Source organism: Rhinolophus sinicus, linkage group LG14 (genome assembly GCF_036562045.2).
Source record: "Rhinolophus sinicus isolate RSC01 linkage group LG14, ASM3656204v1, whole genome shotgun sequence".
In the NCBI taxonomy this organism is placed as follows: Eukaryota; Metazoa; Chordata; class Mammalia; order Chiroptera; family Rhinolophidae; genus Rhinolophus; species Rhinolophus sinicus.
Window position 1 is genome coordinate 43,200,768 of NC_133763.1, and position 27,346 is coordinate 43,228,113.

The 27,346-nt window shown below is 41.3% G+C and overlaps 1 long non-coding RNA gene across 1 annotated transcript in view; it reads left to right on the top strand.

Annotated features, from left to right (window-relative positions):
• The window catches only part of LOC141568542 (uncharacterized), a 57,014-nt gene extending 39,171 nt beyond the window's left edge, over positions 1-17,843 (top strand). Inside the window, exons 3-4 of the long non-coding RNA XR_012491685.1 lie at positions 11,172-11,393; positions 16,505-17,843. This is a non-coding gene — a long non-coding RNA (uncharacterized LOC141568542). The remainder of the gene's footprint in view (positions 1-11,171; positions 11,394-16,504) is intronic.
• Positions 17,844-27,346: the final 9,503 nt, after the last annotated feature.

The following is a 27,346-nucleotide window of genomic DNA, read 5'->3' on the forward strand; positions in this document are numbered from 1 at the left end:
CATATCTCTATCATCTCTATTGTCATTGCCGGTTTATTTATATGTCTTGTCCTAGAATTTATGCTCCATGAAAGCCGGGGCCATTACCTTGGCGTAGGCTGTTATATAAATTTTAGTAGAATGACATGAACGAACAAATGAGTCACTGAGTCTTTGAGTCTAAAAATAAGGTCCAGTAAATAAAAAGTTGTTTTATACTCAAGACAGAGGGAAAATCCTGGTAAACTACGTCGTGATAGTGAAAGAAGCGTGAGAAAAGCACTTCACTAAAGTAACTGTCTTCATTTACTTACATCTTTTTCTCCCTTAAATAAGTCCGTTAGTAGAGTTATGCATGTTTTTGATTTCTTAGTGATATCCTAATTTCTAAGTGAAAAAAACCTAATTCATTAGGCAAATATCTTAACCTGAACTCCCAAGGAAACAAATTCCAGTGGAGCCTAGGTACTTAAACCCAAGTCCTGGCCCCAGAGTACACTTTAGGTAGCTTTCTACCCAACTTCAACCTGATATTTAAATTTCTCCAAGATTTTATCCCAACCTGTCTTTCACCATTCTTCTGTAGTCAATTGATATTCCAGTCAAATTGAATTTCCAAACACTCCTTGAAAATGCTCTGCATTTTCCTTACTTAAGTGCCTTATTTCCTCTACCTAGGCCTTTATTCCCTCCACCAAGAATCTCTTTGCTCCATTTCTAACTGTTTAAATATTAAGTGTAACTTCATGCAAGAACACTTCCCTGATTTCTTTTGAAGAGATTAATTTCTCCTTTTTCAGGACTCTCGTATCACTTTGTAACTCTTATCATATCTGTCTTGTTTCACGTTTGTGTAGCAAAAATTAGTATGAATTATCACATTGGCTTTTACATTGAACTTTTTGTTCGTCTAACATTTTTTTCAACCCCTTAAAGATGGTATATAACTCTTTTAATGATGTATTTCAAGCAAATATAGTTTAAGTACAGAAAATAATTTAATACTCCATCCACACTGATATATGCTGGTTCTAATTCATGTGTTTTAACTGGCATATATTATTCCATTGTATAAGTATTCCACAATCTATTTATCTATTCTCTTCCAACTGGCTGCTATTTTGAAATAATAAGTATATTGGACATGCTTTCTTGTGCACATGTTAAAGAATTGTTCTAGGACACCTTTCTGTGAATCATATCCTGACGAATGGAGTGTTAGATTGTATTCGTCTTCAGTTTTACCAGTTCTTGCCCTCACTTCTCTGCAATGCCAGGCAGTGCCAGGCACTGAAGATGATGTCTGTGAACAAAGGCTTGTTCCTGCTGTGATGGAACTTACATTCTAGTGGGGGGAGGATACAGATGAGAAGCTGAATGCATACACTCTCCCACATCCTCACCAACACTCATTTTTTAAAATTTTTATTAATCTGGTAGGTATAAAAGGCTACATGGTAGTTTTAATTTCTCTCTGATTACTAATATACTTGATCATTTTTTTTCTTATATTGAGTCATCAGTTTTAGTATTCCTTTTTGTAAAGCATCTGTTCATATCTTTTGTCCATTTTTTCCCTGTTGAGTTGTCTTATTCTCAGTAATTTATGGGATATATTATTCATAATGATAATTTTGGGGGGTTCTATACATTGTAAATATACACTGCTAGCTGCTGTCTTGATTTCTCACTTTGAGTGTTTTTGTTTTAAAGTTTTAATTTTAATATAATGAAATGTATCAACCTGGACCTTTATGATTTGTGCTTTTTGTATCCTATTTTAAAAATCATTTCATTTCCCAAGATCTTAAAAATATTCTTCCATATTTTCTTCTTAAATTTTAAAAGTTTGTCTCCGACATTTAGGAGTCTAATCCACCTAGAACAAATTTTGGTACATGGTACAAGGTAACTGTATAGTTTTATTTTATCTTTCTGTGTGGAAACCAATTGCCTGAGCCCCGTATTTTGACTACTCTATAACACCATCCACTTATCTTAGGGTAATTTTTCATATATATATGTTTGGGGCAGTTTCTGGGCTCTCCGTTCTATTTTATTGGTTATTCGTCTGTCCCTTGGTCAAGTTCACACCATCTTAATTGTTACTGATTTACAAACACTTGATATGTAGCAGCACGAGTTCTCCCAACATTGTTTTTCTTTGAAATTATGTTGCCTATTTATGGCCTTCTGAATGCTTTATCTTCTGAATTTAGGTTGAGCTTATCATGTGCCACTCAGGTAAACAAACAAACGAACCAAACAAAACAACACTTGGAGGTTTTGATTGAATTGCCTTGAACTTATAAATTCCCTTGTGAAGAATTGACATCTTCATTCATTGAGTCCTCCTTTCTCAAAACATAGCACCTCTCAATAGTTGTTTAGGTATTTTTTTATATCTTTCGATATGGTTTTATAGCTATTTCTACAACTGTCTTACACATCTTTGGTTAGATTCATTCCATTAAAAAATTTTTTTTTGCTTCTAGGACACATTATTTTTATTTTTTAAGATTTTTTTCTTTTTAATTGGGGAAGGGGAACAGGACTTTATTGGGGAACAGTGTGTACTTCCAGGACTTTTTTCCAGGTCAAGTTGTTGTCCTTTCAATCTTAGTTGTGGAGGGCACAGCTCAGCTCCAGGTCCAGTTGCCATTTTCTAGTTGCAGGGGGTGCAGCCCACCATCCCTTGCGGGAGTCAAACTGGCAACCTTGTGGTTGAGAGGACGAGCTCCAACAACTAACCATCCAGGAGCTCAGCGGCAGCTCAGCTCAAGGTGCCATGTTCAATCTTAGTTGCAGGGGGCGGAGCCCACCCAACTGGCAACCTTGTGGTTGAGAGCCCCATGTGGGAATCGAACGGGCAGCCTTCGGAGTTAGGAGCATGGAGCTCTAACTGCCTGAGCCACTGGGCTGGCCCTAGGACACATTATTTTTTAATTACGGCTTCTAATTATTTGTTTTTCCTATATAAGAACACCGCTGATTTTTGCATTGTTTTGATTTTGTTTCTATGGATTCTGCTGTCTCTTAATAGTGTATAGATTATCTTGAATTTTCTTCATAATTACATTGATTGGCAATAACAGCAGTTTCTTTTGGCCTTTCAAATTTTATACATTTAAATTCTTTTTATCTTTTGGTTCCTTACTAGGTCCTCCAGTATTCAATTTAATAGAAATAGTGATAGTAGATATCCTTGTCTTAGCCCTGACTTTAAAGGGAATGAGTCTAAGAAACATTACCACTAAGTATATTAAGTATACTATTTGCTGTAAAATTTGGGTGGGCACCCTTTATCAAGTTAAGGAGGTTCCTTCTATAATGAATTTGCTAAGAATTTTTACCAGGAATTAAATTTTATCAAATATTTTCTCTACATCCATTGAGATGATGATTTTTCTCCTTTAATATACAAATGTAGTAAATTATATTAATAATTTTTCTAATGTTCTAGCACTGTATTCTGGGACAAACCCAAATAGATCATAAATATTAATTCTGATGCATTGCTGAATTTAATTCAGGATTTAATTTTCTACTATTTTGTTTAGAATTTGTACATCTGCATTTATGAGAGATTTGTCTATAATTTTCCTTTCCTATGTATCCTAGTCTGATTTTGATACCAAATTGTGCCAGCACCATAAAATGAGTTGTGGTCATTCTTTCTTCTTCTGTTCTCTGAAATCGATTGTGCAAGATTATGATTATCTTTCTCTGAAGTGTTTGTCAGAATTTGCTTGTAAACCCCTCTGGCCCTCCTGTGTTTTGTTTTGTTTTTGTAGGTAGATTTTAAACTATCAACTCAACTTTTTAAAAATAGCTATAGCTCTCTGATTAGATTTTCTATTTCTTCTTGAGTCAGTTTTAGTAAGTTTCATTTTTCTAAGGAACTGGTCATTTTATATGTTTTCAAATTTAGTTACGTGACGTTTATAGCATTCTCTTATTTCTCAAAAATTCTATTATATATGTAGTGATTTTCCCTTTTATTCTGTCTGCTTTATTAGTCTTTCCAAAGCACCAGCTGTTTGTTTTCTTGATCATTTCTATTATAAGTTTGTTTTCTATTTAATTAATTTCTCCTCTGTATTATTTTTTTCTTCTACTCTCTTTGTGTGTATGCTGTTTTCCTATTACCAGTATTCTGAGTTGGGCGCATGGTTCATTAATTTCTAGTCTTTCTTTTTCTAAATAGGCGTTTTAAAGCTTTTGTTAATTTCGCTGCAGCTTTTGCTGCATCCCACAAGTTTTGGAAAATATTTTATTATTTAGCTCTATATAGCATCTACTTTTAGTTATTTTTTCTTTATCCATCAATTATTATTTATTCTTAATGTTATTAAGAAGTATTTTTAAATTTATTCATGGTGGAAATTACAGTAAGGTTTTTGTAAATAAGATTTTTATAGATCAGAAAATGTGATCTATATGATATTGTTATCTGGGCTGAGATGGTGGTATGATGCCATCAGAAACCTGGACCCTTCTTTCTCCCTCTTCCATCACCCTAATACATGGATTCCATCATTTCCGTCATATATCTCTTTTTTTTTTTTTTAATTTCTCACTGTTTCCGGTAAAATGGTTTGCATATAGCAGCTGTTGGGTACAATCTACTGTTTCACTAACCCACGCTTCATAAGAAGGAATTAACAGCCCAAACTCATTAATAACAAGATTTATCATGAACCTGTCTTTATTTTCACCAGCTTCTTTCTCTGAGAGTTCAGAATCCTGGTCTGGAATTGCCTATCGGAAGCCTGAGCTTTATCCCGTGCCCCAGTCTGGACCTGACGGGCTGGTTCCAACATTAGGTATTTGGGGAATTTTGTTGAATTAAAAAATGCATAATTGGAAAGGAACGCATACGCCCAGCATGCTAGTCTTGCAAGCCCCAAACTAGAAACGGATGGCAAATGTCACAAACAGTAATTCAAGACACTTACTAAAGAGATTAGAACAGAACACGTCAGGCTTAAGCAACAGTGCACGCAGAAGCCTCCTGTACTGAATAGTCTTGGGGGAAGCAATTTAAGAAAAATTAATTTCTAAACAATCATTTCCTGGAAGTGTCTCAAACCTATGAATCCTTTGGCTGACCTGTCACACATGATTTTTCCATTGTTCACAACATAAGCAGCGGCTGTCGATTCAAGACAGCAGCATCACCACACTGGATAGTGTCCACAAAGCAACCCAGATAGTTGAGCCAAGGGTACCTGGGTATTAGAGGGGTGGGGCCTGAAGGTTCAGGCAAATGACTTGGGCTGTATTTTGTAGGTTCTGCTTGGCTGCCCCCCGACTGCACCCTTCCACCTTGTTTTGGCCACATCAACACGCTTGGGTGTGGTTGCTCTTAAAATTCCCAAAGAGCAATGACGATTCTTTTGGACTCTTGAACACGCCATCGCTGTCGTGGGAGAACTCTGGGGGTGAAGGGGTGGGGCGGGGGGTGTCCAGGCCTCCTGATGAAGTTTTAATCAAAGCACTGTTTCCTTCCCATTGTTGCTTTTGGAATGGCCTTGTTCTCTGAGTCCCAGCTTGGACAGCAGCACCTCCGTGGAATTTTTCCGTGGCAGCTCTTGGATTTCTCCCCCCACCCCTCCCATCTGCACGCCTCCATTTCCTCTCTTCTCTGTGTTGGCTCTGTGTGGTTCTTCTGGGTAAACTGGCTGAAGAGGAATGAACCCAAAATACCTAAGTAACAAATGAGTCACCACACGTCAACAGCAGAGATCTGAAGATCAGTGGGTGTGTTGGGGGGTAAATAGCAGAGGAGGTGGCTGCCCAGAGAGAGAGAGAGAGAGAGAGAGGGAGAAAAATAGAAACAAAATGAACAAGTTGGCAGAAGTGGCTGACAGCAGCTGAGTGGGCGGCGGGGCAGGGAACTGGTTGGCTTGCAAAGGTGAGATCAGCACTGTGGTTTGTCACACCCTGGCTGACTCAGGCTAAGAGCAGGCCCCTCAGGAACTGCTAACACTGGGCTGTCTAGTAAAACTCAGCTGGACCAGTCACCTGACGGCTGTTCTTTTCTATTTACAAGTTCTAAGTCTTAAGGCTTGGAATTCTTTGCTCAGGTTGTGGCAAGGTTGCTAATCAGACACAGTGGTATTACTCCAGTGCCATTTCTTTTCTAGTGCTATGGTGTCTGGGTCACAAGAGTCAGGGCATAAGTTAAATTTCTTCTTCGCCCTTTTCTGTTTGTTGGGATGTGGTTAGAATGCATCGTTTCCCCAAAGCCTTATCTTGAAGCATAACGGTGGAGCTGGACGGGCCACTCAAGGCTTAGACTCCAGGCATCGCTGAGGGTGAACCTGATGGCTGAGAGATCGGGGGACACGGCCCCATCAGGGTCTGTTTGGCTTGGAAGCCACTGAGCATGTTTCCTGGCATCTTAGGACATGACCCCTACCTTTTACACTTTTCTAAGTAAAAAAGTGGTGGAGTAGGCTGAGTCCTTGGAACATGTCTAATGGTTTGGTTTCATGCAGATCTGCCTGGCCAGCTCACAGTCCTTGAACCCAGAAAGAAAAACCACATGTGTAACGAACAGGGGCCCTGATGCATCCAAGATTGCTGATATCATATGGCTGTGAAGGGGATTTATTGGGGAGGAAAAAAGAAATTGTAAAATACCCCCGGAGATAGGCTGTCTTGGATTATGAGGATGACAGTGAAACCAGAGGCCGACCGAGTCCGGGGCTCGTGCTGCCTGCGCGGTTCAGCCAATAGACCCACACAGGAGTTGGGCCACAGAATAAGCGTTTATCAGAGCATCGGTGGTCTGAGAAGGCAGCGGGTTGACACCTTCACATTCTCAGACTGGCTCCGGGTATTTAAGGGAAAACCTGGGTGTTCCTCCAGAGGCTACTGAGGGTTCCAGGGTCTGCATGGCTCTCTGGTGGCATCAGCAACCCAGGAACAAGGATAGGAGTCTGGAAAGAATGCCAGACCATGGAGATTGTGATCAATAAGCCTAAGGGTATTAATCATAAGTTTCAGGGTAATTTTCTAAAACAGGGAACTGGGAGGGACCGGGGACATTTGGAGCTCAAGCCGCAGGGGGATGATCTACTGTCAAGATATAGGTCAAGGAAAGGTGAGGCCGGGTCACTGTGAGGGGCCCCAACCGGGCCCTGCTTCAACAAGATTCGCTCGCAGGCTGTCTGATTCTCTCTCTCCGTTTTTTTTTGTTCTTTTGTTTTTTTGGTTTTTTTGTTTTTGTTTTTAAGGAGGGCGCAGCTCACAGTGGCCCCTGCGGGGATCGAACCAGCAATCTTGGTGCTACCAGCACCACGCTCTAACCAACTGAGCTAACCAGCCACCAAACTGTCTGATTCTTGTTTTAGGTCAAAACCTAGGAAGTTTGGGGACTAGCTTAAAAGCAGAGGACAACAGAATATGTTAACGTGGGTGTTTTAGCCTACATCCATGTTCCGCTTCACTGGACCTGCAGTGGGGGCTCGACTCAGCCTGTGCGTTCACCTCCCCGAGCGCTGCCGCCCCTATCCCGCCCGCATAAGTGCACCAGCAGATGTTATGCCTCAGAAAGAGCAAAGCTTGATCTCCAGCGCTCAGTGGGGAGACTGAAAGCTAACGAGGCTTGGCAGCTGGGAAGAAAACTACAGCCCCTGTAAAGAAAGAACCACAGAACCCAAACTTGATAGTGGCAAACTTTCTGATCCCCTTAAATTCCTTAAAAGCACTGCCTCTTGCTCACGTGAATTTCACACTCAGCCAAGCCAACCGGTGAATTACTGAATATCCTCTTTGGAAATAATTCATGAAAATCATCTCAGGGAGGACCATATTCTTGGTCTCAGAAGTCTTCATTTCAAAATGCTTTTTAAGACAATGTAAACGATACGTATAGGCTTGTTATAAAAATAGAAGTAGAAACAAAAAATTAGCCATAGTTCCAACACTCAAAATGTGAACGTTTTAGTGTGTTTCCTCCAGTTTTTTTTATAGGCAGATTTATTCTTTTAACCCCATTGCTCTCATTCTGTATATAAAATTGTGTGTGCTGCTTTTTGCTAAATATATCTTACAGTTTTTCCCTGTTATCATCTGGAAAGTTATGTAACCATAATTATTCATGGTTAACTAATAAGCCATAGACTTATCTTAATCATCCCGAAATGTTTTGGACACTGCATTTGTGTCCAGTTTTCAAAACTGTAATTCTTCAATTAATATACAAAATTTGGGGATTTTTGCATCAGCCCCGTCACGTAGCCAGGTGGTAAACGCTAAAATCTCTGGATGGGTAACCTACAAGCTGCGGAAGGGACCTACAGGACAGACAATCAGAGGAAGATGCCAATTCAATTCTTTGGGGGATCTAGGCCCTCGAGAGCTATAAGACTCATGGATTTCTGGTACGAGGTCTTAAAGGACATAGAAATTCCTTAAGGCAGTGTCACCAGGATCTACCTGTCTATTTCCTTGCCAAATGTGGCCCACAATTTCCATCTTCAGCCCAACATTTTCAAGCATCCTGAAGGTGACAGGTAATATTTTCAATGAGTGAAAAGAACAGTAAAATAAAGGAGGGGGGGCTACATATACTTAGTGTGACAAAGCTGAGGATCTCATTTTAAAACATTTATAGTGTCTTACTGTCTCTTTTTCTGGTTTCCTATGGGAGTATTCTGAATTCCTCTGGGTTTTCCTGGTTGGGTCACTCGCTGAAGAGAATTAATTTGAGCTGCAGAGTTAGGGCAGCAGAAGCAGAAAGCATTGGTACTACTAGTCAGGCTAGGCAGCCTCGGCCGTGAGTATAATGTATCATTTACCAAATGGTCGTAGTTGTATGGCTGTCATGAAATATTTCATGCAAATGCCGTTTCCTTTCAAAGGCAGGTTGTGGGCCATAGCACGCAGGTCCTGAGCGTAATGGAGGAGAATGTGCCCCACGCTAAAGCACTTCTTGGAGCTTATTTCATTTAAGAATCTCAACAATTCAGAGTTAAGTGCTCTTCTCCCCATTTTGCACATAAGGCAGTTAAACCACAGAAAGTCTGTGTGCTGTGCAGTGCATCACACTGTCTCCCTTGTTAAACCTCACAGATAAACATGCTTGTAATAAAACGTGAGTTCTTACTTATCGATTAATGGTGGAGCTTTCTCTGAGATCCAGAAGACACCGTTATAGGCAGACAGGCTCACTGCTAAAGTTCTTGTGAGAAGCCCATGAAGACAGTTCAAGAAAACCAGGGGTCAGCCAGGTCAACTGTGGATCAGGAGCTCTTCCGTGGGGTGGCCTTAAGGTCCCATGGAGGCTCTGATACCATGAGGGAGCTTCCACCTCCTACGTCCTCCAAGGCCAATTCTTGGGACATGGGATAGTTGATGGAAGTAGAAAATGTTGCTTTTCAATACCTGTATAATAGAATGATTATGTCTATTTCCCCACTAGACTTTTGTGAAGTCAGGGACCATACTTGTCTTCATCATTGCTACATACCGACTCCCAGTACAGTGTTTAGTCTGTAGTAGATGCTCATTGAAATTTGTTGAATGCATGAATGAAAATAATACTCATATCTTACCAAGTCTGGGCCAAAGGGGTGGCCTGGAGTTAAGGATGGCTCATGAGCAACTCCCCGGGTATACATGTATTTCTTAGGATGTATATTCTGAACTGAGATGGCCCAAATCAGGATTGGTCAGAGAGCGTGTGTAATCAGTTCCATCTTTTTAATATCCATAATAAACTTTTGGTCATAAGTACGAAGCCATCTGACATGGGAAATGACGTTTCGTCTTTCCCCTGCCCTCGCTGCGTGGAATAAAGATAGACTTTTTCTTTCTCTCTTCTTGATCCTCAATCAAACTAGATTTATGGTAGGCTTCGGAAGGGAACCTCTCTGACAGAGAGTGCTTACAGCCTCCTGCTTATTCCCCAAAGGGGAAATTGGGGCTGAAAGTATACATTAAGCCCAGTCATTAAGCAATTTATAATGTGCCCAAGAAATAAAAAGCAAGAGCATTACAAGTGGATTTTGTCATAATCCTAAATCTCCCAAATGTGTAAACTCCAGGAAAGTCCAGATCTCCAGCAGGAACCCATCTGCTGTATTTCTGGTGTGATACTCTTCTGTTTATATTTGCTCATTTCTCTCACAGAGTGCCAGAAGAGAAAAAGTGATATTTAAAAAAATTCATCTGCTAGTATTTATGCAAACACATTGGTTTCCAAGTGTGGGTTGAGTGATGTGAGTAAAGCAGACACAGATGCCTCCAACAGACCACAGTGTAACTTTACTAAAGAGAAGGGAGAAATACGTGCCCAGAAGATGTGAAAATCAGAAGACAGGAATTGTCCTCTGACCAACCGCCCTTGACAGGGGAGGAGTTCTGGGTCTTGAGCCCCAGATCTGGAGGTTCATTTGCATCTGTCAGTGAATCTATTGGTTTTCTCCTGTACGCCAGCCAGTGAGGGGATGATAACAGCTTTAGATTCCTGGTTGAGGATGTAACAGTAAACAATTATAAGAGAACATGTTACTGACATCAGGAGAAAGGGGAAGAAACATTGGCTGAGCCTCAATTATGTGCCAAACTCTTTGCTAAGGCTTCACATACATCTGATGTTTCATTTCAATCTGACAGCTTTCCTGTGATACTATTATCCTCATTTTTCAGACCACGCCTCATAGAGGCCGTATAACTTTGCTCAATATCATATAACTTGAGCTGCCCTTTCCTCTATATCACACATAAGAAGCTTCTAAGACTTCAAATCTCCTGCTATATGTGTGTGGATTCTAAATGGCTGACATTTGTTGAGTGCTTACTATGAGATAAGCAAACATCTAAGTTCTCTATATATGTTAATAAATTTAAACTTTGTAATCAACCCCTGAGGTAGATACTACTGGCAGCTCTTTGGGTCTCTGCCTGAAGGAAAATCAAATAAATTAAGAGAACATCAAAGGCAGGAGGGCTCTGTGAATTCCCTTGCTAGGGCACTGTGGGGTGAGGGAGCTAGGAGCCTGGTCTCAGAGCCAAAAGTACCATTTCCAGAGAAGCAAGCAGAAGAAGGGAGGAATCTGAAAGACTGAGCCTTAACCCAAAGAGGCAGGGTTAAGCCTAAAGAAACTGTTTAAGTAATGGAATGACTAAGTTTTCAAACCTATTAAACTAAAAAGGTTTTTTCCCCTCTTGCTACCCAGCAGGGGCGGGCGCAGAAGGATTTCGAGATAAAAGAAACAGTTTTCTTTACACATCTGAGTGGAGCGCGAACTTCTACGAGCCTGGTTGACACCCGAAAGGGGAGGCAGAAGTGAGTTTCAGCGTCGAAATCAAAACCTGAGGCCGCTGCAGTTTCACTTACTCCCTCTCCTCAGTGACCAAGACCTTTCTTTGAGGTCCACATACTTCACCTACACAGCACGGTAAGAATTCATTCATTGTCCTCCGCCACGGTGGTCAGTATGGGGAAACTGCCTGTCTCTTTTTGGTGAGGATGATGGTGATGGTGGGAAACTTGGTGCCCAAGAAGTGAATTTCAACCACTCTCCAATGCCTGTGGGTGTCCATGACCGTGACCACACCAGAGGGTGAAACCACAGCTGAGAAGGATGATCGTCGTCTACAATCACACCTCATTCCCATCGCGGGAGGAAGATGCTGAAAGACCAGCCTAGGAGAAGGAAAGAGAAGAACAAAGCTGTGTAATGAAGGACTGGAGTTAACCTCCTTAAACCTTTCTAGCAGGTTGACATGTATGTGGGTAAAAGGACCTAGTGCTTCATGTGGAGGAATTACTCTAGGTGGCTATTACTCTAGAAATGGAAAATGAGAAAAGAAGAATCTTCTGCTCCGAGTACAGAAATGACCCTTCCTATTTTTGTACAATCTTTCCCAATGACAGGCAGCAAAAATGTAGATGATAGGTACCCAGGTTTGGAAGTTCAAATCCCAGTTTTGCCACTTCCTTCCTGTGTAACCTTGGGCAAGGTACTTAACCTCTCTGTGCCTTTCATCTGTACTTTAACCTGTAAATGGAGAAAAAAATGGTACCTTCCTCACAGGATTGTTGGAAGATTAAATAATACATGTAAAGCCTCAAGAATGGTTCCTGGAACATAATAAGTCCTCAATTAATTTGGTTATAATTATTTTATGACAAGGGTAAGAGGTGTATGATTTTGAAGGCCCTTCTAGTTTAAGGCACCCATACATTCACTGACAAGTGATTAAAAGTAAACTCTAATCAGATTTTTCAACAAACAAATCGTAGAGTATCTCCCTCCATAAGCTGATTACCCTCCATAAAGACCTGCACCCTCACAACCTGGCATGAAAGGTGTTCATTCAGGGAATTGGATCCTTCAGCCAAACAGAGTTTTGAAACAAGTGTGACATCCTGTCACTAAGAACGTTCTGATAGCCATGCGGTAGAAGAAGACACTACCTGTCTGCTGTCCTTTTCCTCCTGTAGGCTGAGTTCAGGATCAAATCAGGTTTCATTCAACACACACACTGCAGCCTGATAACAATATTTATGGAAAGAATGTGGAGTCAGGAAGCCCTGGGTTTTACATTTTGGCCTCATGGCTTCCTAACTGTGAGAACCTAAGAGAGCTGTATTTAAACATGTGGACAATCATACCTACATAGTAGGGTCTTGTGAGGGAGGATTAAATTACATTATTTATATAAAGGCACCAGCAGAGAGTTGGCACTCAATAAATGTCAGTTCCCACTCCCACTTTCCCCCTCTCCTGCTGAGATACAGAGTTGGACTACTCTGTGGGGAGGGGGCATTCATTAAATGATGTCAGTTTATTTTTCTTCCACTTTTCTGAGGCAAGGGGTCATGAAGCTGGGAAGCAGTGAGTACCCACTGGTCTAATCTTTTCCACCTAGTGGACATTGTCCATCTTTCTCTTCTAGCACTTAAAAAAATGATCAAATTCCAGCTGACACTGAATTATCTAACTACTCTAAGACTGTCTCAGTCAACCTAGGCATAAGTGTCCTGTTGATCTCTGTTAAGATGGAAACCAATAAGGCCTCAAGAAAGTCATCCCCAATATGGCCCCTTTCCAAGTTTACAGGTGTGTGCAACACCCAAGGGGGCAGGACAAGTGAGGCTAGGAGTCAGGCTAGACAGGACTTTGCAATGCTTCATTATTAAGAGAGGGGCTAGTGCAAATCCTAGTTTCCTATCAGAGTTTTAAGGACAAAGCTGAATCTCTGATCCCCTCTAGCTAAATTAACTCACATTCGCAGAGTCCCTCTCCTTCCTTGCTAAAACCCATTCAAGCATCCAACCATCTAACTTCTCCACCCACCCCAATGTCTTCAACTACCCTGGGAACTTTTCTGAGGTGAAGCAGAGGCTGAGAACCTGGGTCTTCTTGGATGGGAGTCATCTTAGATGCTGACACACACACAAGTGCTGACATTGGAAAGTACCGCTGCTGAATTAAAAAGCCACTTCCCAGAGATGACAGAAGTGCTTGAGGCTTGGTTCCTGGAACACCACTGATTTGTTCCAGAACCCGAAGTCTTCTGTGCCTCAGTTTCCCAGCACGTAGGAAGGGTAATGACAACAAAAGAAAATTGCTACCTACTGCCCAACCTGTCATCACTATAAGTTTGAACGACATGACCAACTTCAGAGTGCTGTGAAAACTAATAAGTATTTACCATGTACTCTGAGATGAAAGGTGTGAAAATTAGGCAGAGGTGAGGCAAGCAGTAGGGTGTTAGCTGGGGTGCAGTAGAGATTTGACAGAATGGTCCTTTCGCTTGGAAACTGAACTTTAATTTGGACCGCAGTAGAACATTTTAGATCGCAGTTATTGTATCTTTTCTTTTGTAAAATCCTTTCACTTCTCCCAAGTTTGGGGCGTGAACAGTTGTGTTGGAATACAAAACCCACTCCTCCCAGAACTGCTCAGGTCTGCCATTAAAAAGGTAGTGAATATCTGTTAGTTTTTCTTCATAGCATGCCAACTAAGGGAATGGTATCTAGCTGTCTTTTTTTTTTTCTTTCCTTCTCTTTCTAACAAAACGGATAAAATATGTAGGAGTGAGACTCTCTGAGAGCCTGTCCAGCTTTTGCCCTAAAAGAAAGAACGCCTGCCACATTTTCCGAGGAGCTTCATTTCAGACGCATTCTGGAAATGCAGACATTTATTTGCACCTGGGCCACTTAGTCTTTGCCTCTCTGTTCCAACTTCAAGAGCACAAAAGGGAAAGATTGCAACGATCATTTGCAATCTGCCATCCAAAACCTCTGATGTAAGAGATGCAAAGTAGACAAGAGTGGGCCTTGGCTTGTCTGATGAGAAGAGCAGCGTGAGGAGGAGGAAGTGGGAAGGGGCCCAGTGGCTGCGGTGAGACTCTGCCAGCAAAGTCAGCACCTACAGAGTGATGAAGGCAGCAAATGAGCTGTGCCTCGTGCACTGCAGTAAACTGCCGCTCAGTCACTGTCAGGAGCTGGAAAGCCATGTTTCTGAACCCTGTCTGCACTCCTTGACACTGTCAGCGACACAGGTGTCCTTTGAAGTTAGGTGACTGCTCCTTGTGGGACTAAAACCTCTGCTTCATTCTCGTCTCTTCAATGTCCCCTACCCCTCACTGCCACACGTTGATGCAAATTCTTCTCAGGGGTCCCTGTTACATATTGGTTCCACTTGACGTCAATTCTCAGTGGCCAGGGTAGCCACAGTTTAACTTATACCCTTAAAAACAGTCTTAAAATGAAAAAAAGAAAAAGAAAAAAATCATCATGATAAAAATAAATAAAAATGAGTCCCCACTTCTGATGTAATTTTTATTTTTTTATTTTTATTTTTATTTTTTTTACAATGCTACAGTCTCTACCTACTTACCATTTTGTATTGTCATTCGCCTTCTTTGGTGCCTTTTCCCTTCTTCCTCTTTTGGGGCCAATCCTTTGACACCCATCCCACAAAATAGCTGTTATAATCCCTGTCTTATACATTTATCCTCAAAATAATTGTTTAGTTAAAATAGTCCTGGGCCGTCCATCAAAAATGATCAGCAACATGCTTTGAAGCACCAGGGCCTGTCGTCTCCCTAAACATACCTGGGGTCATGTTTAGCTCCATTTCAGTGACTCATTGGCCTTTCTGACTCTCTGGTTTCTATACTGTTAGATTGACTTGGGGTGAGTTGTGAGATGACCTACTTCTAGAAAGTCAAGTTGGTAGGGATAATACTCCACTGAATCTCAGACAGAAGATTGACATGGTTTCTTACCTGCCAGGAATCAACAACCACAAGACTGAAGTGGTTTCCAAGATTCAAGATTTGCTGAATGGTCCCAATATCTAAGAGCCAACAGAGGCAGGGGACACCCAAATCCAGCCAATCCTGGGAAGTGTGGAACACAGTTGGTCTACTAAAGATGGTGGTTTGCACATTTTTGTGGTTTGCCATCACTTTAGTGGGATAAAACTCCCGAAGGGCCAATTCACCCCACTGACTAATGCAAAAACAAACAAACTGACACTTGTTTATTGAGAAGAAAGCCAAAGCTTTGGCAGAGGACATGACAATGCCTTTGGATCCCCGGGGCCTAATGGCCTCAAAAGGGATTTATTGAGGTCATTTGATTCCATAATTTCCCAATCATTTTGGTCTTGGAACTGTCCTTGGAGGGTAAAACGCTGTCTTAGAATCTAAACAGATAATGGAATATGGCCGACTAAATTCTTGATTTTTATAAAATGTGGTAAGGAGAGAAGCAGGAGGAACCTGAGCCTCTCAAATGCTTAGAATTAATTGATTAGTCCATTAATGACTTGTTAAAGATGTTTCTGTCTAAAAATTGGTGGCGGGGGGTGCGGGGGGAACAAGGGAAGATCCAAAGTGGTCACTGAGATGGCCAGAAACCCAACTGCTATTATAGGCAAAACCCTTGGCATGAGGAAAGAGAATTAGGAAATAGGATTGGACGATGTTTCAGCGGTCCCCTGGGCCACAGCTTTTGCTTGTTCAGGATGCAATTTGTTCAGGCGGTTGCAGCTGGAAGCAGCAAGGCTTCGGGTACAAAAGCCTTGGCTAGTGAGAGAAAATCAAAATGGTCCCCATTAAGTTCCCATTATCTTAAAAATTAGAAGCCCTAATGAAAGGCTTCCCGAGTGAGCTGAGCAGCAGGAAGACACCTCTGATGGTCGCTGTCCTCTGAGAGAATGTCACTGTCACCATGGGCCAGCTGCGTGCCCAAGTACCCTCAAGCAGTTTCCCTGGCAGCAGTCAAGATGGCCTGGACACCTCAGGACCCGGAAGCCAAGATGAAGAGATAGAGAAGCTGACCAAAGTGAGGCTGGCCACCCTGAAGGAGACCCTTGGCCTGAGGGGTGATCGTCTTTAACCCTGTATTTTGTCATCATTCCTCAGACATGGAACAGATTTAACTTGGAAGGTCGCAGATTCTTTTCAGTGCGGTGCTGCCTAAAGGCAGATAAAATGCCCTGTAAAGGACTCCCTCACCTCTATGGTTCTCAATCTGTGTTTTCCTCAGGTTTCAGGTGGAGGAACCCCTTAGGAGACGAAGGTAGCTGGGAAGGCTTACTCCCCTGGCAATGAGCAAGGGTGGAAACACTCGTCTCACAGACCTAGACCTGGCAAATGGCTTCCAGCATCTGCTATCCAAACACTGGATCTCCTCACCAGCTCTGCATCTCCTCTTGGCACTGCATGGCACAGTAGTGCCCCATCATCTAGTGGAGCTGAGCCAAGAGCGTGCCCTGCGGTGCTCAGCACCATACAGGGAGTCTGTGGGCCCTCCAAGCTCCCTCCACTGCACTCCTACTGGAGCAGAGGAGGAGATTATCAGGCAGCAAGTCATAGTATTGTTATTATTACCTTGATGTGTAATAAATCTGCATGGTGCAGTAAATAAAGGCAAGGCTCTGTTCTCACTGTACACGCTGCCAATAGTTTTACTGTAGCAGCACAAAGACGTGAGTTTTCCTTTTTAGGCAGAGCAGAGGAAGCTATGAAATTTCAAAGAGAGAACAAAAAGATGCTTGAATGTAGTTTGCAAGATAGATATTGTACGTGAGCCGGCCCATGGGACACGAATATTTTTGTGCTTCATGGTGTTAGGGAACTTCGAGCCTTAATGCCCACCAGAATTCATTTTAATTCATTTTCATATCACTGTATCTGCGGTCTGCAGAGCTGGCCTCTCTAACAAGACCTAACAGAGCTTTCTTTCAGTGACAAATCTGAACTGATTATAAGATCACCAATTGGTTCTAGAACTCATTAATGTCAGCAAATGAGCATGAGTGAGATAGTTGCATAGGCTGACATGGTGATAATTTGTTCGTTTTGGCAATTACAGCTCGGGGGGAGGGGGAGAAGAGAGGGGCAGTGAGAAACCCTACAACTTCCAGCAGGAAGGTTCGGATCCATTTCAGATACCTGTGCAGAGGTGCACAGACCCTGGCTTTTCTTCCTTGATAACCATACACCTCGGTGCTGCAGGAGGCAAGAGATGGGTTTGAACAATGCTTCCCCTCTACCCTTGGCCAAGTTTGAAGCCCGTGTGAGGCCTTCAATCACGTCCCCAGCATACCCAACACTGAATGTAGTTTTGTCAGGAGGCCTCCAAGTTGGTAGCAAATTCTATTTCTAGTCTCTGTTTTAGAATTCAGTCCTTACTTTTTCTTTTTTTAACTTTTATTTGTGTTTTTCCAGGACCCATCAGCTCCATGTCAAGTAGTTGTTTCAATCTAGTTGTGGAGGGCTCAGCTCACAGTAGCTCACATGTGGGAATCAAACAAGCAACCTTTGTTGTTAAGTGCACCGTGCTCTAACCAACTGAGCTAACAGGCCACCCATCCTTACTTTTTTTAACTCAAATCTTAGTCATTCAAAATTTCCTAACCCTCTGTTCCAGAACCTTCCTTTTTCATTTTTTTTCTTCTGTCTCACCTAGGCTCATAGTTTCCTTTCCCCTAAACTAGACATATGGGGTGCTGGTTCTCTGCTTTATGGGATATTGTACCCCCTAAACACTTATTAAGCTGTTGAGTACATAGGTTCAATATACAGATAGATGGCCCCCAACTTAACGATCATTCGACCTAATGATTTTTCGGCTTTACGATGGTGCAAAAGTGATACACATTCAGTAGAAACCAAACTTCGAGTTTGGAATTTTGGTCTTTTCCCGGGCTAGCTCTCTCATGACGCGGGGCAATGGCAGTGAGCCACAGCTCCCAGCCAGCCACGCGATCACGAGGGTACACAGCTGATAACTCCACAGTATTCTGTGTGACCAGCGTGTTTTGGATATTGTGTGCTGAACATGTTTAGGGCAGGCTAGGTAAGCTATGATGTTCAGTAGGTGAGGTGTATTACATGCATTTTCGACTTAATGACATTTTCAATTTATGATGGGGTTATTGGGATGTAATCCCATCGTAAGTCCAGGAGCATCTGTATAAATGTTGATTAATTGACTTTCAGAAGTTATTTGGCTCATTCTGCAACTACCAGCTCTACTTCCCTAGCTTACCATCATCTCTGTATTGCCTTGCAATGCTCTCCTTATGATCTTCCAGCTCAAAACAACTGACTACCTAGGTCTGCTTGGCAGAACCCAAATACCCCTCCACACCATCTTAGAAAATAGTACACTTCTTCACTCAAGTCTCATTTATTAGCAGCAAACACTAAGACAGGTAATTTCATTCTCTGAGATGGAGTAGTCTCATGAATTCTAATTTTCTCTGCTGTTTTCCCCCTAATACATTCTATCTCTGGTTAATCTGTAACAAGCCTAATGAGTAAAAAGTCTGGAAAAGCCGAGGTCCTAATTTCTGCATCTAGTTGAATTTGGGATTTGCTCACGCAGCTGAAAATTAATATTGTAAATTTACTGGAAGCATGTTTTTCACTTTCTGGCCTCAAGCTAATATTTTTTACACACAAAGTTTAGTATCTGGCTCAACTGGTTATTAAAATGGAAAGGAAATTTCCAACCCCTTTTATGGCTTTTTCCCTATCTCACCACTGCCTACCCCCCACCCCCAACCCCACCCCTACACACACACACACACACACACACACACACGTCACTGGAGATTGCAAAGACAGAGTCCTTGCTTGAATTCCCCTTAGGTTATATCATTGTTTGGAAGTTACTGGTTCTTATCCAGAAGCAAATACGACAGAGTAAGGAGTTACTATTTTAGCTCAGCCATATAAAGTAGCACAAACCCCAGGCTTGAATCTCTCTGCCAGGCTGCTCTAGTGTACGGCTTCCTTCTAATGAATAAACAGATTCATATTAATAAATATGTATCAAGTGCTTATTTTGTTCCCAGCACTGTATTGTCCATTATATCATCCTATTTAACTTAATTCTTGTCCTTTTGTAGTATTGATGTTTGCATTTTCTAAACAAGGAAGCAAATGTTCAAAAGTATTAGGTGACTTATGCTGAGTGAGTGGTAGAACCAGATTTTTGGATTCTAGGTCTACTGTTCTTTACATTTCGCCATGTTTCCTACTGTTCGATTTTTAACTTTGTGTCCATAGGACACTATATCTAAGAACTGGAAATCTCTGTACAAGGTGGTTGCTTGTAAATAACCGACAGAGCATAGGAACCCCATTACAGCAAACCTCATTCTAGAGATGGCATTCACTCCCAAGTTTCATCTGGTAAATACTCAAGTACTTTATGAAAGTTTACCCAGTTTCTTAGTGGAAATTTGGAACTCAGGACATCTGCAAGATTGGGTCCACGGGTCAGGCATCAAAGGAAGGAATTGTAAACCTAATGATACTACCACTGTAAGATGCTGGTTGTGTGTTCCTTTATGTCATTGACAGGGGGTCTAAAAGTTGTATTAATTTAATTTGTTGTAAACAAAATTGAAAGTACCATGAAAATGGGGGAGAGGACCCTCCCATTTTTTGTAAAAGCCCTTGGAATATATTTAAAAAATTTTTTTTTAGTTAGTAAATAACCATTTATCTTTCCTATAAAAGTAGCTAGTACTTTTTCTACATTTACTACGTGTCAGTTACTATTATAACGTTTCATGTGTTATTTAACCTTCACAACAAGTCTATGAGGTAAATGGTCTCATTTTACACCTACAGCAACTGAGACTCAGAGAGGTTAAGTAATTTGTCCAAGGTCACACAGCTGGTAAGTGGCAGGGTCAAAATTTGAACTTACACAATGTGACTCCAGAGCCTACATGTTTAACCACCCCTAGGGTTGCCAGATAAAACACAGGATGCCCAGTTTAATCTGAATTTCAGATAAACAATCCCAAAATATTGCTTGGAACATATTTATACTAAAAACGTATTTGTTTATCTGAAATTCAAATTTAACTGGACATCTTGTATTTTTATTTGCTAAATCTAGCAACTCTCATTACACTATTCTGTCTTCTATAAATTCACATATCTATATATATATTTGGGTTGCATAATTTGTGGTTTACATATGCTGCGTTTTGTTACAGAACAAATGATGGTAACTCGTATCAACACAGCTAGGGCAAGCCCACTTGGGTTCCTTTTCCCTCCATTTACTGAAGGCTGGGTTGGTCTGGTGACAGTCTCCTCCTTGATAGTGCAGTTAAGCGCAAGCTTTTCCTTTCTGATAAGAAAAGACTCTGCTTACTGTTGGCACATTCTGGCCTCCTGCCTACACTGGGCTTTCCCTTCAATGGTGAGCAGTGTCCTCCCTGGAGCTCACCCTTATCCAACTACTTTGCTGCAAAAAATCCTTAATTCTCTCTAGGAGCTGCAAAGCTGCATGGTGGAAGAGCTGCTTCCTTCCAAATGACAGTGTTCACACAAGGCAATGGAAAAGCGTGAGTTGGCTTAGCAGAAAGGGACCCTACAGACAAAGTCTCTTGCATGAGACATATTCATAGGCAATCACACACCACCAAACAACTCTTGATTATCTGTGTGTGCACTTTCCTCTCTAATGTACTTTGTGCAATGCACAACAAAAACCTACCTGACTGCCTTTTTTTACCACCCAAATAACCTGAGCTGAAGAAATAGAAACTATTTTCAAGGCTACACAGATGACAAATGTGTTGTCCCTCAGATCACACAATGCATTAAAAAATAAATATAAAGAACTTTGGAATTAGCTGATCTTCATGCTCTTTTAATAATGTGCATAATTGAAAAGTGACCATCTAGTATTTATAAGCCTGGGTAGTTATAGAATTACTTGTATAGGCAAGATTTTTCTAATCTTTTGAACAGCATGAAGTTTTATGAACCCAGAGTGAAATAATAAGGATAGATAACATTTAGTATAATATAAAAACAACGTTTTGTCATTATGTGCCAGGCTCTATGAAAAGCACTTTCCATGCCTGATTCCTTAATTTTCACCAAAACCCTATGAAATTTCATACTTTTATCAGTACCATATTACAGATAAGAACACTGAGGTTAAGCAATTTTTCCAAGGTTGCACAGTTGGTGAGTGATAGAACACGCATTTAAACCTATGTAGTCTTACTCTAGAGACCATATGCTTAATTACTCAGCAATAATGCTTCCACTGCATAAGATCAGTAGATATATGGTAAAAATGCATTAAGGAATTTTTTTTAAAATCTGTTACTGACTCTTTCACTCCAAATGCATGAAGTGTTCTTTTTCTGAAAAAGTAATATCCAGGAGGAGAAGAAGGTGGTGGCAAATAGCCAAAATGGTTAGGATTAATTAGATAATTAAATTCCCAGAAACATACAACCTACCAAGACTTAATCATAAAGAAACAGAAAATCTGAACAGACTCATTACTAGTAAGGAGATTGAATCAGTAATCAAAAACCTCCCAGTAAACAAAAGTCCAGGACCAGATGACTCTACTAGTGAATTCTACCAAGTATTTAAATAAGAATACCAATCCTTCTCAAACTCTTTCCAAAAATAGAAGAGGAGGGAGCTCTTCCAAATTCATTTTATGAGGCCAGTATTACCCTGGTACCAAAACCAGACAAGGACACCACAAGAAAAGAAAATTATAAGCTAGTATCCCTGACGAACATAGATGCAAAAATCCTCAACAAAATATTAGCAGACTGATACATAAAAAGAGTCATATACCATGACCAAGTGGGATTTATTCCAGGGATGCAAGGATGGTTTAACATCTGCAAATTAGTCAATGTGATACACCACATTAACAAAATGAAAATCATGACTATCTGAATAGATGCAGAAAAGGCATTTGACAAAATTCAACATCCATTTATGATTTAAAAAAAAAAACACTCAACAAAGCAGGTATCTAGAAATGTACCTCCACATAATAAAGGCCATCTGTGACAAGCCCATAGCAAACATCATACTCAACAGTGAAAAACTGGAAACTTTTTCTCTAAAATCAACAACAAGACAAGGACGCCCACAATTGCCACTTTTATTCAATATAGTATTGAAAGTCCTAGCCAGAGCAAGTAGGCAAGAAAAAGCAATAAAAGGCATCCAAATTGAAAAGGAAGAAGATGATGTAATATTACATATAAAACCCTAAAACCATCAAAAAAACTGTTAGAACTAATAAACAAATTCAGTAAAGTTGCAGGATACAAAAATCAATGCACAAATTATCAAAGAGAGAAATTGAGAAAACAATCTGATTCACAATTGCATTATAAAGAATAAAATACCTAGGAATACATTTAACTAAGGAGGTGAAATACCTGTATGCTGAAAACTACAAAACATTAAATAAAGAAATTGAAAACACAAATAAATGAAAAGATATTCCAGGCTAATGGACTAGAAGAATTAATATTGTTAAAATGTTCATACTACCTAAAGCAATCTACAGATTCAATGTAAACCATATGAAAATTCCAATGGCAATTTTCACAGACCTAGAACAAACAATCCTAAAATTTGTATGGAGCCACAAAAGATTCCAAAAAGCCAAAGCTGTCTTCAGAAAGAAGAACAAAGCTGGAGGTATCATGCTCTCTGATTTCAAACTCTATTACAAAGCTACAGTAATTAAAACAGTATGGTACTGGCATAAAAACAGACACATAGATCAATGGAATAGAATAGAGAGCCCAGAAATAAACCCACGCGTATATTGTCAATTAATTTATGACAAAGGAGCCAAGAACATACAATGGAGAAAGGACAGTCTCTTTAGTAAATGGTGTTGGGTAAACTGGACAGAGACATGCACAAAACTGGACAACTATTTTTACATAAAATTAACTCAAAATGGTTTAAAGACTTGAATGTAAGACCTGAAACCATAAAACTCCTAGAAGAAAACATAAGCAGTAAACTCCTTCACTTGTGTCTGGGCAATGACTTATTAATCTGACAACAAAAAGTAAGAGCAACAAAAGCAAAAATCAACAAGTGGGACTACATCACACCAAGAAGCTTCTGCCACAGCAAAGAAAACCATTAACAAAACAAAAAGGCAACCCGCTGAATGGGAGGGAGGCAATATTTGCAAATCATGTCTGATAAGAGGTTAATACCCAAAATAAATAAAGAACTCATACAACTCAATAGTAAAAAACAAACAAACAAAAACACAATCCTACTAAAAAATGGGCCAAAGATCTGAATAGATATTTTTTCCAAAGACATACAGGTGTTCAACAGGTACATGAAAGATGTTCAACATCATTAATCATCAGGAAAATGCAAATCAGAACCACAATGAGATATCACCTCACACCTGTCAGAATGGCTGTTACCAAAAAGACAAGAAATGACAAGTGTTGGCAAGAATGTGGAGAAAAGGGAAGTCACTCTGTGGGTCAGCAGGATTGTAGCCTGGATGACCCAACTCATCCAAGTCATCTGTTTCCAAAGACTCATCTACCTCGTTTCTAGCAACCTCTAAGAACTGGAGAGCAGATGTGTGAAGACAACTATGTTTCAGATAGCTGTTTCCCACTTATTTTTTCCTTGCTTGTTCTTCTTTCATTCATTTCTTTTTAATTTCCAAGAGCTCTGCATCAAACTTGGCCTTCCAACTTAAGAAATTTCAGTTGTTTAAGAGGAGTGCCATGAAATAATTGCTTCTTGGCTTCTTCTGCTTCTTTTTCTTTTTGTTTGTCCTGGGGCATAAAGATATTCTCTTTGAGGGTTAGTGATATGACTCTTAGAGAGAAGCGTGAACGTTCTTCAGATTCCGCAAAAGTGTATATAACTCAATTCAGTGGTTAGTTGAGAAGTACCTTGTATATATAAGATACAAGACTAACACTGCACGAGGCACTAACATAATTAAAACACAGTGATCTGCAAGGAGGAATACTTAGTAACAGGAATAAAATGAATACACAAAACATATGACAAGGCAGTCTGTAAGTGTCACAGGTGAGGCAAAAATAGGAACAGTGGGATTCAGAGGAGAGAAAAAATCGGAAAAAGTTCCAAGTAGGAGCTGCAATACGAGACAGGCCTTCAAGAATTTCAACAGATTTGGAGTCTGAAAGAAGGCATATTGTTCCAGGCAGAGAGAATTTAGGCAAGTAAGTTGGCTCCTTTGTAAAAAGTTGGTAGGCATTACTGCAAGTAGTTCAATTTTGATTCAGAACCAGCTCTATATATGGAAAGGTGCATTGCAAGGTCAGGCTGGAAGAGCGAGGCGAAGACACATCATTGGGCAATTGGCAGACTAAGTAATTTGTTCCTGATGTGACAGGGAACTACTGATAATTTTTTAAATAGGGTGGAGTCATGATCTGGCCACTGCAGAGAGATGGTTCTGGCAAGAACACAAGATGGGCTGAAAGGAAAGCAACTAAGCAGAGGACCAAGTAGGAGACTATAGAAAAAGTCTAGACTGGAGGTAATCAGTACCTGACCCAGGGTAGTTGCAATGCAGACAGAGGAGGGGGCCGGTGGAAGAGACGTCTGTAGGAAGGATCTATTACGTCTGTGTGTCCAATACAGTAGCTCCAGCCACAAGTGGTTCTTTAAATCTCATTTACATTCATTAAAGTTAAGTGAGGTTTAAAATCCAACTCCTCAGTCCTATGAGCCACATTTCAAGTGCTCATTGTCCATATGTGATTACCATTTTGACGATGAAGATGAGAACATTTCCATCATGGGAGAATGTTCTATTGGACAGCGCAGATTGCTACATTTTGGGGACTGGCTGGGTATAGGGATGGGGAAGACGGATTAAAGGTGGCTGAGTAACTGAGGAAGGCAGTGCTGCGAATCGAACAGGGAAGTCAGGAAGAGGAGGAAAGATGTTTAGTTTCTGTCGAACACCAGGCAGGATAAAGTGCTAACACAAGTGCCTGGGTGTCCACAGTGAAAGGGGGGGTGGGAAAAACAAAGCACCCGGTGGGCTCTCCCCATGGCTTATAAAGGAGACCAGCAGTATGAAGTTGGCTTATTGTCTCCTCCACTCAGTTTCTCCCCAGACTGTACGGCTCCCTCATCCTCTCCCAAACCAATGGCTCATGTGTTTACTGGGAGGAGGGCATAAGCCCGAAAGCATCATTGCTGTTTCCTCACTCCAGGCACCTGCCTGAACCATTTTTCTCACAGATTATCTTCGCTTCCTCTCCCCCAACCGCCTCACTCACCCTTCCCCATGCTCGATCCTTGGAAAGTCCCCTTGCCCACACTTATTTGATTGCTTCCTCTTGAACTATTCTTTCCCACAGGGACCACTGAACCATTGGCCCCACTGCTGTTTTACTTGCCCTCTCTTCTCTCACAGCTTAGATTCCACGGTCTATGGCTAATTACCAATTGCTGACTTATTCCCCTGCCCCTCTCACTGACTTTTATCGGGAAACCCAGCCCTAGTTAAATCCAACTCTCCTTTAACCTCCCCACCGCGCCCCCACACCCAGCAACGGAGTGTGGCTGGAGAAAAACCACACAACCTTGCCGAGTGGTCTCACTTTAAATATAGGACCACCAACTCAAGAGGGCCCTCAGCATTGTCCAGCCTACACCTCTCTCGTAACTTTGCCACTCTTCAGGGGAGTTCTTTCTCACCTTCTTCTATCTCCTTAAATAGCCAATCGCCTCTTCCCGGTCACCATTGCACAGAGCAAAGTACTGTGAGAGGGAGCCGGCACACACAGGACTCAGTGTAAATTGAGAAACTGCAGTGTATGTGTGTAGGAATGCTAAAAGGCACCACCCCTCCAGGCAGAGCAATTAGAAAAGGTGCCCCTTCCTCCAGGTCGATGTGGCTTCACAGCTTGGTTGGCAGAACAGGGGCTGGATTTCAATGCCCACCTGCCCCCTTCTGCTCCATGGTGGCCCAAGCACGCCACCACCGAATGGACTACCTGACCTGCGTTTGCAGCTAGATGTTGCCTTCTCTCCAAAAACAGTGTGTAAACATACTGTCCTTGCTTCCAAGCAAGGCCAACCTTTTTACTTCTATGCTAGGTCCCACTGTGTCTCACCTACTTGAAGACAATCTTTCTCCAGTTGTTTCCTCCTTTGCAGTATCACTTCTACCTTCCGGAAGGGTCATTCCAGCATATTAACATGAGGAAACATCTCCCACCTTAAAATACCCTCCCTTGATCCCAAGGAATCCTCTGGCTACTGTCCACTTCTCACTTGCTCTTACAGGACAGCTCCTCAGGAGCTTTTAGATTTGCTATGAACACTTGTTCTCCCTCACCTCCCATTCTCTTGTTAACACACCCCAATCAGACTTTCTCCTTTTTGACCCCATTGAAACTGCTTTTGTCCATCAAGGCCATCAGGCACCTTCATCAGGCCAAATCCAGCCTTCAAGCTCTCCGATCTCATTTTACTCATTTCATCAGTATTTGGTAAGACTGACCACTCCCACCTTCCCGAAACAATCCTGTTATCTTCCAACAGTCCCCCCTCTCCAGGTGTTCCTCCCACCTGACCCGTAGCAATTCTCCTTTTCTACTTAATCTCCAAGTGTTGGAGTTCCTTAGTCCCCGCCCCCAGCTACTTTCCCTCCCCAAGTGATTTTATATAGACCTACTGCGTAAAAAGCTTCTGTGTGCTGACGAATCCCAAATTTTTATCTCAGATTCATGTATCCAATTGTTTACTAGTATTTCCACTTGGATGTATACCGAGCACCTATGTGACACATACAAAACAGAACTCCTGATTTTCCCCATCCCATATTTTCTCCTCCTTGACTCTTCCCCCATCTCATTAAATGGCACCACCATTAACCCATCCTTGAGGCCCCGAACCTGATAATCATCCATGATCTTTCTGTTTCACACACTCTTTGCCGAATCCATTTCAATTCAGAATCTATCTGAATAGCTCTTTTCTCACGCCTTCCTTGCGGCCACCCTATTTCACCAACAGCTTCTTTAACTGGTCTTCTTGCAGACAT